Here is a 14,451-nt window from a genome sequence, read left to right on the forward strand (position 1 = left end):
ACTCAACGAACCGACAGGCTGCCAAGAATTCAAAATTAACTCGTCCTTAAAACACCAAAAAGGAAAAATGGCTCTCCTAAATAAGGACTGGGCTAATTGCGTAATGAAAGGTAACAGCGTGTGAGGAGGTTAATCAAGGTTTATGTTTCAATTTCAGGTGTAAAACTTAATGGATTTTAGCTAATTTCTCAACACTTACTTCCTTCACTCTATCCACTTAAGTGATTCCAGTTTTTTGTGAATATTTAGGAATGGAGAGAGTTAACTGGCCACTACATCATAGGTGACTCCATTGGAAGAGGTAAAGTAGAGTAATTATTGACTTCTTTTGTAAAGGGCACATACCAAAAAATTCGGAACGAATTGATTTGAGTAAGGACTGACTAAAAAGGTCCTTAGTAAGACTTGCTACTGTATAATGGTTATTATTAATTTCAGTCTAAGTTATGGCTCTACCAAGTTTTCGTGAATTATTTGAATTCTCTTTAGGTTTAATCATCTACCGAGATCTTTTAGAAATACAGTGATGTAGTGAAAGCATGCTACTATGAGTTAAAATAAAACTTAAAAGAATGTTTTAATAATAAAAGGATATTTTCCTGACCCAGTGGAAATCTTATAATTGGCTCCAAGTATTTAATATCCAGTCTAAAAATATGATTAACCGAGGTCTGTAGGTTTCCTTTCTCAAAACGTTCGGTACTTTTTCGTTTTTTATATATATAACGACAAAAGAGCTAATTCTGTAATATAATTATATTCGATCAAAGCTTCTCAACTTTAAAGGTTTTCAGATCCTGCTGTGTGGCCCAATGTCAAATTAAAACGAAAATATGGTGTGGTTAGAGACGCAACGAAATGTCCAGAGTGTACCATAAATATGGATACTGTCTACAAGAGGTTTTGAGAATTTGTGTGGTCTTATTAACCGATTTAACCTTTCCGGTCCTTATTGGGGAACGATAGTGCGTAGTTTGAGAGAGAGAGAGAAGGAATTTATTTAATAGTTCCATTCCAGGACAGTGAGAATTACTTCGTCGAGGCCACCCATTTTGATGACAAACATTTTGGAGAAGCAATGAATACTTACGTCTCTCTCTCTCTCTCTCTCTCTCTCTCTCTCTCTCTCTCTCTCTCTCTCTCTCTCTCTCTCTCTCTCTCCTAGCAATGACCCACAAGAATGGACTGACAACTAGGGGCTTAATTCACTAGGTCACCAGAGGAGTTCTCGATACCACAAGGAGAGAGAGAGAATGTTTACTCATGTACGTACAAGTATTGTGTACCAGCACGTCTTCATGAATATGTCCTGTGTTGTTCGTATGTGGCAGTTAATGGGAACTACTTTCTCTCTCTCTCTCTCTCTCTCTCTCTCTCTCTCTCTCTCTCTCCTTCCTTCTGGTGTCGGGAGCTCCTGTGATCATCTCAGTCAGAAGCCACTTAGCATAGTAGCTGGAAATTAGACTCGTTTCTATTGCCACATGATAGCGACCTAACACGCAGAGTATACCCATTTGAATAAACCATCCACTGGATTGGCTGACATGCTTTGTTTTCTTAATTTGGTATTTGTGTCACTTATTTTGTTTATTGGGTTTGCTGCGTCTTTGCTTTTGGGGGGGTCGATGATACTGAAATAGATTGCTTCTCATGCATTGTAGGTATTACTCAAGGTTCTTCGCAGCGTCCCTTCGGCCCCTAGCTGCAACCCCTTTCATTCCTTTTAATGTACCTCCGTTCATATTCTCTTTTTTCCTTCTTACCACCCTCTCCTAACAATTGTTTCATAGTGCAACTGCGAGGTTTTCTTCCTGTTACACTTCTAAAACCTCCTTTACTCACAGTTTCTCTTTCAACGCTGAATGATCTCATACGTCCCAGCTCTTAGCTTTTGGCCTAAATATTCATTTCCATCAAGACAGAGTGCTTCTCATGGTATGCTAGGTTCTTAGAGAGGACAGAAATCTCGTTTCGTCTGGATGATTGATCTTTTCAGTGATTGATTGCATTGAAAAGATATACTTTGAAATAACTAGTTGATTGAATCTTATTCAGTCTTTCAGTCATGTTACGATGTGTGTTCCCCTCGTAAGAGGAAAAGAGGTCTAGAAAACCAAATATTTATTCGCCGAGAAAAGCAAGTTTTGGAGCGTATCCCCAAAGTAACCGAACTTCATAGCACAGACACTCAGCTCAGTATTTCCATCAACCTTTTAAACATTCCTTTTTTAAAATACTACAAGACAAGAGATTATATATTTTAACATCCACTTATGTAAATGATCATCTTGGGGCGTGTTGTACAATGCCACCACGACACGACGGTTCCCTCCTCACCCCCACATCTTCTAGGACTATCCTTGGTATCCTGGTTCATCTGATATATATATATATATATATATATATATATATATATATATATATATATATATATATATATATATATATATATGATTATATATATATGCACACAGAGACACACACACACACACACACATATATATATATATATATATATATATATATATGTCATATATCATATATTATATATCCATTTGAGTATAAGTACTTATTTTATAAACGAATTGCCAAAGAAGAGAGAGGCATCATTTTACAAGGTTTGAAGACATAACCCTAAAGAATATTTTTATTAGCTGATATAAAACTGAGATAAATCAACTTTTGCTCTTGAATTTTTTATTATTAATTCACAAATTCTCGGGTGACATTGTCATTGTTACTAATGACGTTACGAGAGGGAAGTTTATAAAAAAAAAATCCTGATCATTTTAAACATAAACAACAGATGACTGAATCTTGACTAAATTCATTTCACTTTAGAGTAATCTTCTGATCAAAATCACAGTTACGTAGGCTTCTTATGGGGTTAGTGCCGTCAGTGCACCTCACGCGGTGCACTGTAGGCATTACTGACGGTTTTTTGCAGCGTCCCTTCAGCCCCCAGCCGCAACCCATATCGTTCCTTTTACTGTACCCCTGTTCATATTGCCTCCCTTCCATCTCATTTTTCACCTCTCCTAACAATTGGATCATAGTGCAGCTGCGAGGTTTTCCTTCTCTTACACCTTTAAAACCTTTTTACTCTCAATTTCCCGTTCAGCGCTGAATGACCTCATAAGTCCTAGCGCTTGGCCTTTGGCCTAAATTTTACATTCCAAAAAGAATTTTCCTATTTTGAGATCTCACAAGAAATTGGGCTTGAAACCAACTACGGTAAGCAATCTGTTTCATGAGATAGATGATGTTTATTGCATATGATAAGACTGGACCGCTCTTTCTGTTTTTTCTGGGGTGGGACTTCTCTCTCTCTCTCTCTCTCTCTCTCTCTCTCTCTCTCTCTCTCTCTCTCTCTCTCTCTCTCTCTCTCTCTCTCTCATTTACATTGCAAAGCAGAGACCACCGACTGCCAAAGAGCAAGATCAAGGCTGCTGGAACATTCGTGGCATAAACACCTTCATCCTTACTTGGAGTAAGTGGACAAGTCAGGAGCGGGGCCTTTGGTGTCTTGCCCTGTCCCTTGTCCCGATGCGTGACTGTTTGGCTTCGGTTTCTTGGTCAGTCTGACGTCGTCCCGAGGCTTATATGGTGTGGGGACATGATGGGAGTGAGTGATGGGACCTGTATCAGTGTTAAGGAAAGTCATATAAAAGAAAGAGTCTATTAAGTGCAAAGTATGTTTTAGTTGCTTTGTACATAGAAATGGCAAACACGCTGAATTGGTTTTTTAATGAACGGGAATATCTTTACTTTCAATAGCTTTGTAAGTAATTGGAGAGTCATCAGTGTCATGGAAAGCTATATGGAGAGAAAATGGATCTATTAGTAGAAAATGTTTATCTGTTTTGTATCTGTAAATGGCAAGTAACATGAACTAGCGTTGTGATGATGGGAAAAATCTTTTATAATTCGTAATTGCTTCTAAAGACTACTTATTGAAGGTCTGTTGCACTAATTGCTATCCTGTACCCTTTAACCAAATGAAATACTTTCCCCAAATCATTTTAATGAAAAACAGAGATTACCACCGACAATGCCTAAGTAATTAGTGTTTGAATCCAGGAAACAATTCTGTCATTTCACATTACCATAATGAATATATTGAAAAAAAAAAATATATAAATATATATACAGGGCAATTTCCCTGATGTTGACCCCCAATACGACTGTTGTATATTTTATGTTTTTATGAATATTTTTATATGTCAATAATATGGCGCTAAATTGGGACTTGAGACAATAAAGCTGTCATTTGTTATTATTATTATTATTATTATTATTATTATTATTATTATTATTATTATTATTATTATTATTATTATTCATAATTTATATACAAACAATCACTTCATTGCACTTCTGCTTTGCATTTATTCTTCACTTCATTGCACACACCTGCATTGCATTGCTGTCCCCTTCATTGCTGTCGTGCATTGCCAACCATACTCCTACGATAAAATTCCTATATGGAAAGAAATGACATAAATACGGAGAAAGGAGATAGGAATAGAAATAAAGAAAGCATCAGACTATTTAAATAAAATTCAAAGTCCAATAACAGATTTTTATAAAAGAACTCTATTGGTAGCGACTTACATCTCTCTCTCTCTCTCTCTCTCTCTCTCTCTCTCTCTCTCTCTCTCTCTCTCTCTCTCTCTCTCTCTCTCTCTCTCTCCGTCGTAAAATCTTTTACCCATCTCCACGATTAAAACAAAAAGTAATTCTGTTTCCACATTCTTGTCCGTACTCTGCAGAAGTCCAAATTTCCTCCTTACGTAATGGGGATCGTGTGACAATAAAATTTGTACCCGATGTGTGGTATACCTACCGACCATCTTGATAGTTGTTAGCAAGAGAGAGAGAGAGAGAGAGAGAGAGAGAGAGAGAGAGAGAGAGAGAGACTCACTACAATTTGTCTCCATGTCGCATTTTTAAAAGGGTGTGACCTCTTCTTCAGAGAGAGAGAGAGAGAGAGAGAGAGAGAGAGGATCATTAGAAATGGCTCCCGTGTTACGTTTTAAAAAGGATGTGATCTCATTTAAAGAGAGAGAGAGAGAGAGAGAGAGAGAGAAATGGTCTCCTAATTGCATTTTCTAAGGGGAAATGATCTCATCTTCAGACAGACAGACACAGAGAGAGAGAGAGAGAGAGAGAGAGAGAGAGAGAGAGACTCATTAGAAATGGTCTCCATGTCACATTTCGAAAAAGATATGATCTTATCAAAAAACAGTGCCCTGTAAACTTTATACTTTACAGACCGTATTTCTTACTGGTCAGATTCAGCAGCAAAAACATAAGGAGAGCCATGAGAGCGTAAGACCTGCAATATAAGTCCTTTGTATGCACGCAAGAGACGTTAATTACATCCAAGACTGCTTCTGGAAGTGGATTAACTATCATTAAGTACCGCCTTCCACTAAGCAAAGCGGAACTAATTGGCCCGTGGACTCTTGCTTCTGAAAATGAAGGACCCTATATTTTACCTCTGATTTTTGACGAAACTTTTGGTATGTAGGCACCTTTGGGTGTGTTTATTAGATTCCTCAGGTTGTTTTAACCTTCTCCAAGTTTTCAAGGTCACAGGTCAGTTCAAGACAAGTATATTCCATGATATTTAATGGTTTCTAGTCTTCAGAAATTGATTTTTATGTGTAGGGGGTGTTTATCGTAGGCTTTTTTTACCCTGACCTAATTTGACAAGGTCACAAATCATTGTAATGATTCTGCATATGGTTAAATTATTTTTTCCATAATTTTCATTACTTTTAAATTAAAGGTAAAATATAAAAATCTTTGGGTTGAGTGATTATTTTTTACAAATATTTCTTCACCTTGACTTACTTTTCAAGATCTCTGGTCAATTTAAACGCCAACGTTTTTTCTGATTTTTTACTAGAAGGTCGGTGATTATTTACCAGAAATGCTCTTTTCCTTTACCTTTATCAAGGTCACAGGTCAATTCAGACGCCAATATTTTTTCCCTGATCCTTATGAACTTTTGAAAGCAAGAGCTTAGGAGTTTGTGATTATTTTCCCCATATTTTTTTTAACCTTGACCCATTTTCCAAGGTCAAAGGTTAATTTAAAGACCAGAATTTTAACAGATTTCTCAATGATCACAAAATCTATAATAGTAAAACCCTGCCATTTTATATCAGTTAACAAATTCCAATAAGATGAGCAGCTAATACAAAAATATATATATATATATATATATATATATATATATATATATATATATATATATACACACATATGTTTGCATATTTGTGTGTATATATATAGATAGACAGATAGATAGATAAATACATATAATATATTTTGTGTGTATATATATGTGTGTGTGTATGTATGTAGATAAATACTTATAAATGTAGATAGGTAAATACATATAAATATATGTTATATAAATATATTTATATAAATATATATGTATGTATATAAATATGTATATGTGTGAGTATGAATATGCCCAAACGCGTCTGCTACATCTTTTTTCCATTTCTAATTTATGCAAAAACAGGTTCACTTCCCAAGGACTTGTACCTGTTACCACTCGGTAATTGTCTCTTCCGAGACCAGCATTGTAGTTTACTGGGCGTGTTAAATTTATACCGTTATGCAATGCGCGTTAAACCCTTGATTCCCTTCAAGAATTCAGTTTAATCGGTTTAGCTTCAAATCGTATTTTATTCTTAAATGTAGTGTTGCAGTGAATATACGGAACTGTTCCTTATTATTTAGACGAAGTCTTCGATAACTCCGTAAAGAGCATAAGTGGAGTCTTTATTTTAGATTTAAGTTGATTTTCCGAATGAATATTTTGTGCCAGATACTAAAAAAAAAAAATCTGTTGTATTCCCTCTTTACTTCATTGCAAGTCTTAAAGAACAGTAAAAATATTATCCGTCAAGTCACGTTTTTTATTGCGCATAAGAAATATAATAAAGATGTTACCTATATTTTCTGAAAATATACTACGTATTACACTATCCTTTCTGTTTAGCAAAGCATTTGACAGTAAACAAAAATTCAACAGGCGTATATTTTAGCAAACCAATCATCCCCAGTTTTGTAAATGAACTCTGGAGTAAAGTCCCCGTAGATTTATGTAAAGGCAGACTGCTGAGAACGCACGCTAACTTAAATGTGTACAAAATATTTTTCAGTTTGTTTATCATGTCACTGCAACAGGCAATTAGTTACATTCAGATATCAGAAAAATTCTCTTTTCTTTCTTTACTGATTTTACAATGTTCGACATTAAATAAACAATTTTCTCTTTGTTGAACCTTTATTGAAAGTTGCAATATAACAAGCCAATCAAGAAATAGTTTAAACCACTCTGCAAATGCAATATAGGCAATGGAATTTTTCAGTTTAAAAATACTATGACCAAAAAACTTTACACTATTCAGGTGTGGTATTGAAATCTACCTTAAACAATTCAGTTGTTGCAGCGTCAGGAAACGGAAATCATTGTTGTTCTTTAAGTAAATGTTGTTTTATCTTTAATTCATCGTACTTGTAAATTGCTCATAGAAAAACTTTAAGTTCCTTCTAGTTGATATTGCAAAAACTTGTCATTTTAAGACCTCGCTCGTTAAGGTATATTTAATTGGATAAGTTGTATTCTAGTTGAGAGAGAGAGAGAGAGAGAGACAGACAGACAGACAGACAGACAGACTGACTAGAGTGTTTGATATAGAAAGAATAAGCAAAAGAGAGATAGAAGAAGAGTAAAACATATAGAGCAAAAAGAGAGAAATAGAAAATTGGGAGAAGCGATAAAACAAGAAAAAGGACTCAAGCTACCAAAAATAAGAGAGAAAGAGAGAGGGGAGAGAGAGAGAGTCCTCGGTGACAGAAAGAAAATGAGAGACAGACTGAGAGAGAAAGTGAATTCTCAGTGACAAAGAGAGAAAGAAAGCGAGTAGTCAATGACAAAAAAAGAAAGAGAGAGAAAGGGAGTCCTTAGTTATAGAGAGAGAGAGAAAGTCTTCAGTGACAGAAAGAAAGAGAGGGAGAGAGAGAAGGAAAGGGAATCTTCAAAGAGGTGCTCTGAATGAGAGAGAGAGAGAGAGAGAGAGAGAGAGAGAGAGAGAGAGAGAGAGAGAGAGTAGCAAAGAGTAAAATGATCTGCATCAGTTGCCAAAGGTTGCCTGATCAGAGGTGAGGAAGACCCAGTGGGCTGGACTTGTCTCGCGACGGAGTTCCAGCATCCCGGAGATGCAGCATCCTCCTCCTCCTCCTCCTCCTCCTCCAATCCCTCACCCTCTCCTTTTTTTCAAAGTCTAGAACTCTGGTCCTCAAACCCGAGCTCTCAGAGACTATGTTTTACCGGTCGAGGTAATTGATATTCATGCAAATGCGGATTTTTCTATTTTGTTCTTGGTGTGTTTTATTTTAGTTCTTGCTCAAGTTCCTTGGTGTTTTTTTTTTTTTTATTTTCTTCAGTTCTAGTTCAAGTTCACCTTCCCCTGGGAGATGTGCTCCTTGAGTCATGAAATAGCAGGCTGGCAAGTAAGAATTCTGGAAATTTTTGGACTTCAAAAATTCGGGGTTTTTTGTAGGCCGCTCAGTCATCTACTCATATTTAAAAAAAAAAAAACAGTTTCTGAGGCTTGTTGAAATCAGAAAAAAGACCAAAAACCTTGACCCTAATCAAACCAGCTTCAGGACATGAAAAAATTACAATCATGAAATAAAATAAAGAGTAGAATTCTCCATTTTTTGTAAGTAACTCTCTAATATACTCTTATTAAAAAAATAGGATAAGTTTTGTATGACTGCTGAAATAAAAAAAAAATTGATCTTAATTAATTACGCTAGTTTCATGACGAAAACCAAATTGATAGAATTTTTTTTTTAATTCTCCCTTTCATTTTTCGTAAGTCCCTTTTTGATGTGCTCTTATTTAAAAAAAAACAGGATAAGTTTCGGATGCCTGCTGAAATAAAAAAAAACTTGACTGTAATCACATGAACTTTAAAACGAGAAAAAAAGATATAATCAGAATATATTAAAAAAAATTCTCTCCCCCAAAAAATTATAAAAAAAAAAAAAAAATTGTCTATAATCACAAGAGCTTTAAGACGAACACAAAAATATTATCAAGACAAAATACAAAAACAAAATTCTTCAAAAAAAGACAACCAAAAAAACAAAACTAAACCAGCAGCCTCCTCAGATAACGAACGTAACCTTCACGGCGGGCAGACTGCGCGTGCGTCCAAGGACACTATTTAAAAAGAGTGGTCAGGCGAGAGTTAGACAACACTTATTAGTGGTCAACTCTCAAAATAGCATTATTCCTCCACTTGGCAACTCGCCACCAGCTGATCATCTGCATCCCAAGCATATAATTATTACCGGTTTGATGTATTGGACTCGCAGCAAAGAGCATATTCCTACGTTTATTTAGTAATTCATTTGTTTGTTCATTTGTTCACTTAATACATTATTTATCTATTTATGAACAAATTACATGTTTATTTATTATCTATTTATTTGTTTAATAAATTGTCTGTTATTTAATAAATTGTCCACTGATCAATTATTTATTTATTCATTTAATGAATTTATTTATCTGTTCATTTAATAAATTATTTGTTTATTTAATAAATTTATTTATTCATTAATTTAATAGATTATGTGTTTATTTTTAATATATGTAATAACTCATTTATTTACCTTTTTATTTATCTAATAAATTATTTCTTTAGTTATTTATTTATTTATTTATTTATTTATTTTATCATTATTTTATTTTATTTTTTTAATTTATTTGGTTAATTATATATTTTTTCATTCATTTATTTAAATATTTTGTATCCTCTTTATTTAACACAGACTCTCCATTACTGCAATGCTCGAAACCTTACAGATTGTTACTAGTCTTACCCGTTTAAAAATTTAAATTAGAGTCACCGCAAAGAAAGCAAGAAACGTGGAATGTCATTTAGGTCGTAACACTGTTTGTGACATTTGAAGTCCAAGGTGAATTCAGTGATTTAATTGATCTCAAAAAGCTTTCAGAAGAAAGAATTTCTTGTGTCTTTAGAATTTTTTTTTTTTTTTTGTAAAACGCTTTGATACGAAGGCACAGAGAGAGAGAGAGAGAGAGAGAGAGAGAGAGAGAGAGAGAGAGAGAGAGAGAGAGAGAGAGAGATAATAGCAGGGTTAGCAGCGATATTAAGAAAGAGACGGACAGAGAGAGAGAGAGAGAGAGAGAGAGAGAGAGAGAGAGAGAGAGAGAGAGAGATTCGACAGTATATATTATAATAGCACCTTTAGTAGCGATGTTAATAGGAATAATAGTTGTAGTAGGTAGTATTAGTCCCTACCAATGTTAGTAGCTTTAGCAGACTGGGTATTTTGGGAATATGGTAAAAAAAAATTAAGTTCTTCACGTCATAAGTAGTTGACAGTAATACAAAAATGGAATTTGAAGTAGATTACAAAGCTTTCATAAGATTTACTAGCAGTGAAATAATATTAATGAAAACAGATCTTTTCTACTTAAATTGAAAAGAGTTATTAAGTATATCTTGTATTTTAGTCAGTTGTATAATGGTGACTTATAAACTCGTAATGCTTTTGAAACAATTATATAATAGTTACTTATATAATATATAATATATATCATTCACTTGAATCTGTGCAGAGTATGCCTGGAAATACATTATGATATCACATACAGAGGGTCTATATGTGTACAAAGGTTAAAATAATGGTAGTTTTCATATAATTATCCACAATACTAAATAAAGGGAATTATGTCTTCTAGCCAATGATTATCAACTCGAAAATCGTCTTGAAAACGTCTTAAAACATAGGCTTCATTATTCGTATGATAGAAAACCTTTCAATTTTAGTTTTTCCTTTTATCAGTTTTATTTTTCTTTCATACACAGGTATTGGCATCACGTCGAGTTATGATTTTCATTATGGAATCTAGGTTTAATATCACGGTTTCTCAAGATATACTTATTCATAAGGTAAGATTTACTTATGAACTATTTTTTTTATTAGTGATAATTTCTCAATGTTGTCCGCTATGCGGTTTACCGTTGCTGTCACAAAAATATTGTTCTGACAACAAAATGATATCGACCACCGAAATACAGTAATTGAGACGACAGCCGTCTTCTGGGCGCGTTCCTTTCTCTCTTGTCAGGCTCTAAAACGTCCCACGCAGACAAATAAACCTCGAAATCGACGGATAAAAGAACACGAACTCAACCGAGCTCGTCGTCTCATCGTTGAACTCACATGATGTGTAAAAGTGGACCCCCTAATCCATTCGTAAACATCAAATGTTGCGAGAGATGTAATCTCTCTCTCTCTCTCTCTCTCTCTCTCTCTCTCTCTCTCTCTCTCTCAGTTGCTAGCGTTTGGAAAGTGGCCCTTCTTTAGAGATAAGAGAAATTGGATTGTTATAGTTATTACCAGGGACTCGATTCCAGCCATAGAGCTTCGGGTTCTTCGAATTTGGGAAAAGGGTGATAAAGAATAATTCAGACAGGATCATTCATGAAGGGCTGAAACATCAAAGGCCGCTAGAGGCCTTTTAAAGAAGTTGGAATAAGGGGAGGGAGGAGAAGGAGCCGTTTTGTCACATCAGTCGTAAAATGGCTTAAATAGAAAACTGGTTTTCCAAGGCTGAAGACATTTATGAAAATATTTGAAGTGCCTCGTGGCTAGAATAATCTGCTGATACGTTTTGCTGGAAACGGGATCCTTCTACCCATCAGTCCTGTCTGGTGAATTTCCGTCTCGTTACGACCAAGAATTTAGTTGGGGGGCGTGCGTTCGTGGGTCAGTGGTAGAGTACTGGGCTGGCATTTGCGAGGTCCAGGATTCAATTCTAGAGGGCTTCTCACCTAGTCGACTCACGTGTCAATAGCATTAAAAAAAAGGATGCTGTTAGTGTATACTGTAATTTACTGTATTTTTTTAGTTTATTGTAATTGTAATTTGCAGTTAAATAACTCAAACTGTGTGCCTGTATGATAACAGTATTGGTCTGGTGTTTCCTTGGTCGGCGATTCAGATCCGCAAAGAGGAGATAATTATAAAACATCTCCCTGTAAGCGATATTGTCTGTCGGTGATGAATATTCCTCTTGCTTCGCATATAAGGTTTTTGGTGATTTGTATTTCTTTTCTTAAAACCATTTCGAGACGTGATTACTAATACAACTTTACATAATGAAAATGGGTTATATACGCGTGTATAGAGCTGGTTCTTCTTCTTTTAACGTGCTTTTTTCCCATTTGTCTGGGGTAAGCATGATGCCTTCTTTTGAAGGACTTTGATTTGGCTTTGGGTTAGACTTTGTAGTCTCGATCGGCTGCCTTGCCTGTCATCGCTTAGACCCCGGTAGTGTATGTACATGTATTGTACCAGTCACCAGCGCCCTTTTCTCCCAGCAGCGAGGAGTCGTTGCGCGTTTAGGTCGACAGTCGAGACGTGTGAGGTGTCTGTTATGTTAGAAGATGTTGGAGTGGCTTTGTTTGTTTGTGTATTAGTTTGTAACACCCATTTGCTTTTAAGCAAACCTATCCGTTGATTACATACATAATCCCAGGGTGTCTACACGGATTGCAAAGTGTCTGCCTCGCTGACCAGTCGGCTGCGGATTTGAACCCGCGCCACAGACCTCTAAGTAGTCTGAGGCTGCTGTTCTAACCGACTTGGCCATCGAGGCTTTGTGTGGAGAGCTGGTTATATATATATATATATATATATATATATATATATATATAAATATATATATAAAATATATATATATACATATAATTGAAACGTTATATAAAATAATATATATATATATATATATATATATATATATATATATATATATATATATATATATATCACATTACCACAGGTGAAAAATAAGAAACGGGTGTAGGACCTACACCCGTTTTTCTTATTTTTCACCTGTAATAATGTGTGATAAATGAATCACGTACAAAAAGTGATAATAATCATATATATATATATATATATATATATATATATATATATATATATATATATATATATATATATATATATATAATTGAAACGTTATATAAAAGGTTATATATATATATATATATATATATATATATATATATATATATACATACATACATACATACGTATATACATACTGTACATACACTCCACGACCCATTTTTCAATGAAACGTCAAGAATGTAACCTTTTGACGCCAAAGAGAAAACCCCTTTGGCATGCAGTTACAACAAAAAAGCAAAGCAGAGAGAGAGAGAGAGCCAGGCATTAATGCGATATTGCTACGTTATCAAAGAGAAATCGAGGGGCTGGCCACCTTGGTAATTTGTACGATGCCCGATAAGAAGTGTCGGTCGTGATTTGGCCATTCCTGTAGTGTTTTGGGGCACTGGTGACTTCACGGTCACTGCGCATGCTCAGCTTATTTGGTAGTAAGAGGGAAATGAGTGTGTTATTAATATGTGGTTGGAGACTTTTCCTATTGTTTTGAGATAATTCTCTCTTTTGGTGAATTTTCCCATTTGTTTGATCCTGTTGGTATACTTGTTTGCATACGTGTATGTATTATGCATGAATGTGTATATTTGGTCAAAAAGTTAAGTATACCTTAGTTTAGCCAGACCACTGAGCTGATTAACAGCTCTCCTAGGGCTGGCCCGAAGGATTAGACTTATTTTACGTGGCTAAGAACCAATTGGTTACCTAGCAACGGGACCTACAGCTTATTGTGGAATCCGAACCACATTATACCGAGAAATGAATTTCTGTCATCAGAAATAAATTCCTCTAATTCATCATTGGGCGGCCGGAGACTCGAACTCGGGCCTAGCAGAGTGCTAGCCGACAACTCTACCGACTTGTCCAATGAGGAACTGTATATTTGGTCAGGTGAGTGAGGCTTGGAATATGGTGTTTAATGTAGTCTTTGTCTGTTGTTTCAGGCATGCAAAAGCGAGCTTACCAGTGTTTCAAGAAAAGAATAGACTTTAGATTTCGAAAAGACACGGGCAAACTGTGTCAGTACATAGTATGTACAAGCATGCACAAGAGCATTTTATGTATATAACAATACAATTCTTGTGATATGTGTATATGCATTTCGAAGTTTACTTGGGTGGTCGTATATAATATCTTCTGGTCAGTTTTTACCAGATACGTCAAGTAATTGTAATAGCCACAATGCCCTCTTAACTTCTCGTAACTGTAATAACCACAATGCCCCCTTAACTTCTCGCATTTGCAATAACCACACTGCCCTCGTAACTTCTCGTAATTGTAATAACCACAATGCCCTCTTAACTTCTCGTAATTGTAATAACCACAGTGCCCTCTTAACTTCTCGTAATTGTAATAACCACAATGCCCTCTTAACTTCTCGTAATTGTAATAACCACAGTGCCCTCTTAA

At 35.3% G+C, this 14,451-nt stretch overlaps 1 protein-coding gene across 1 annotated transcript in view; it reads left to right on the top strand.

The window, feature by feature from the left end:
• The window catches only part of LOC136845522 (transmembrane protease serine 9-like), a 657,893-nt gene that overhangs the window by 254,801 nt on the left and 388,641 nt on the right, over nucleotides 1–14,451 (top strand). The window contains exon 5 of the mRNA XM_067115701.1: nucleotides 10,935–11,018. The gene's annotated coding sequence lies outside the window, so the exon portion shown is untranslated. The remainder of the gene's footprint in view (nucleotides 1–10,934; nucleotides 11,019–14,451) is intronic.

The sequence above is a fragment of the Macrobrachium rosenbergii genome, chromosome 14 (assembly GCF_040412425.1).
Source record: "Macrobrachium rosenbergii isolate ZJJX-2024 chromosome 14, ASM4041242v1, whole genome shotgun sequence".
Lineage (NCBI taxonomy): Eukaryota > Metazoa > Arthropoda > Malacostraca > Decapoda > Palaemonidae > Macrobrachium > Macrobrachium rosenbergii.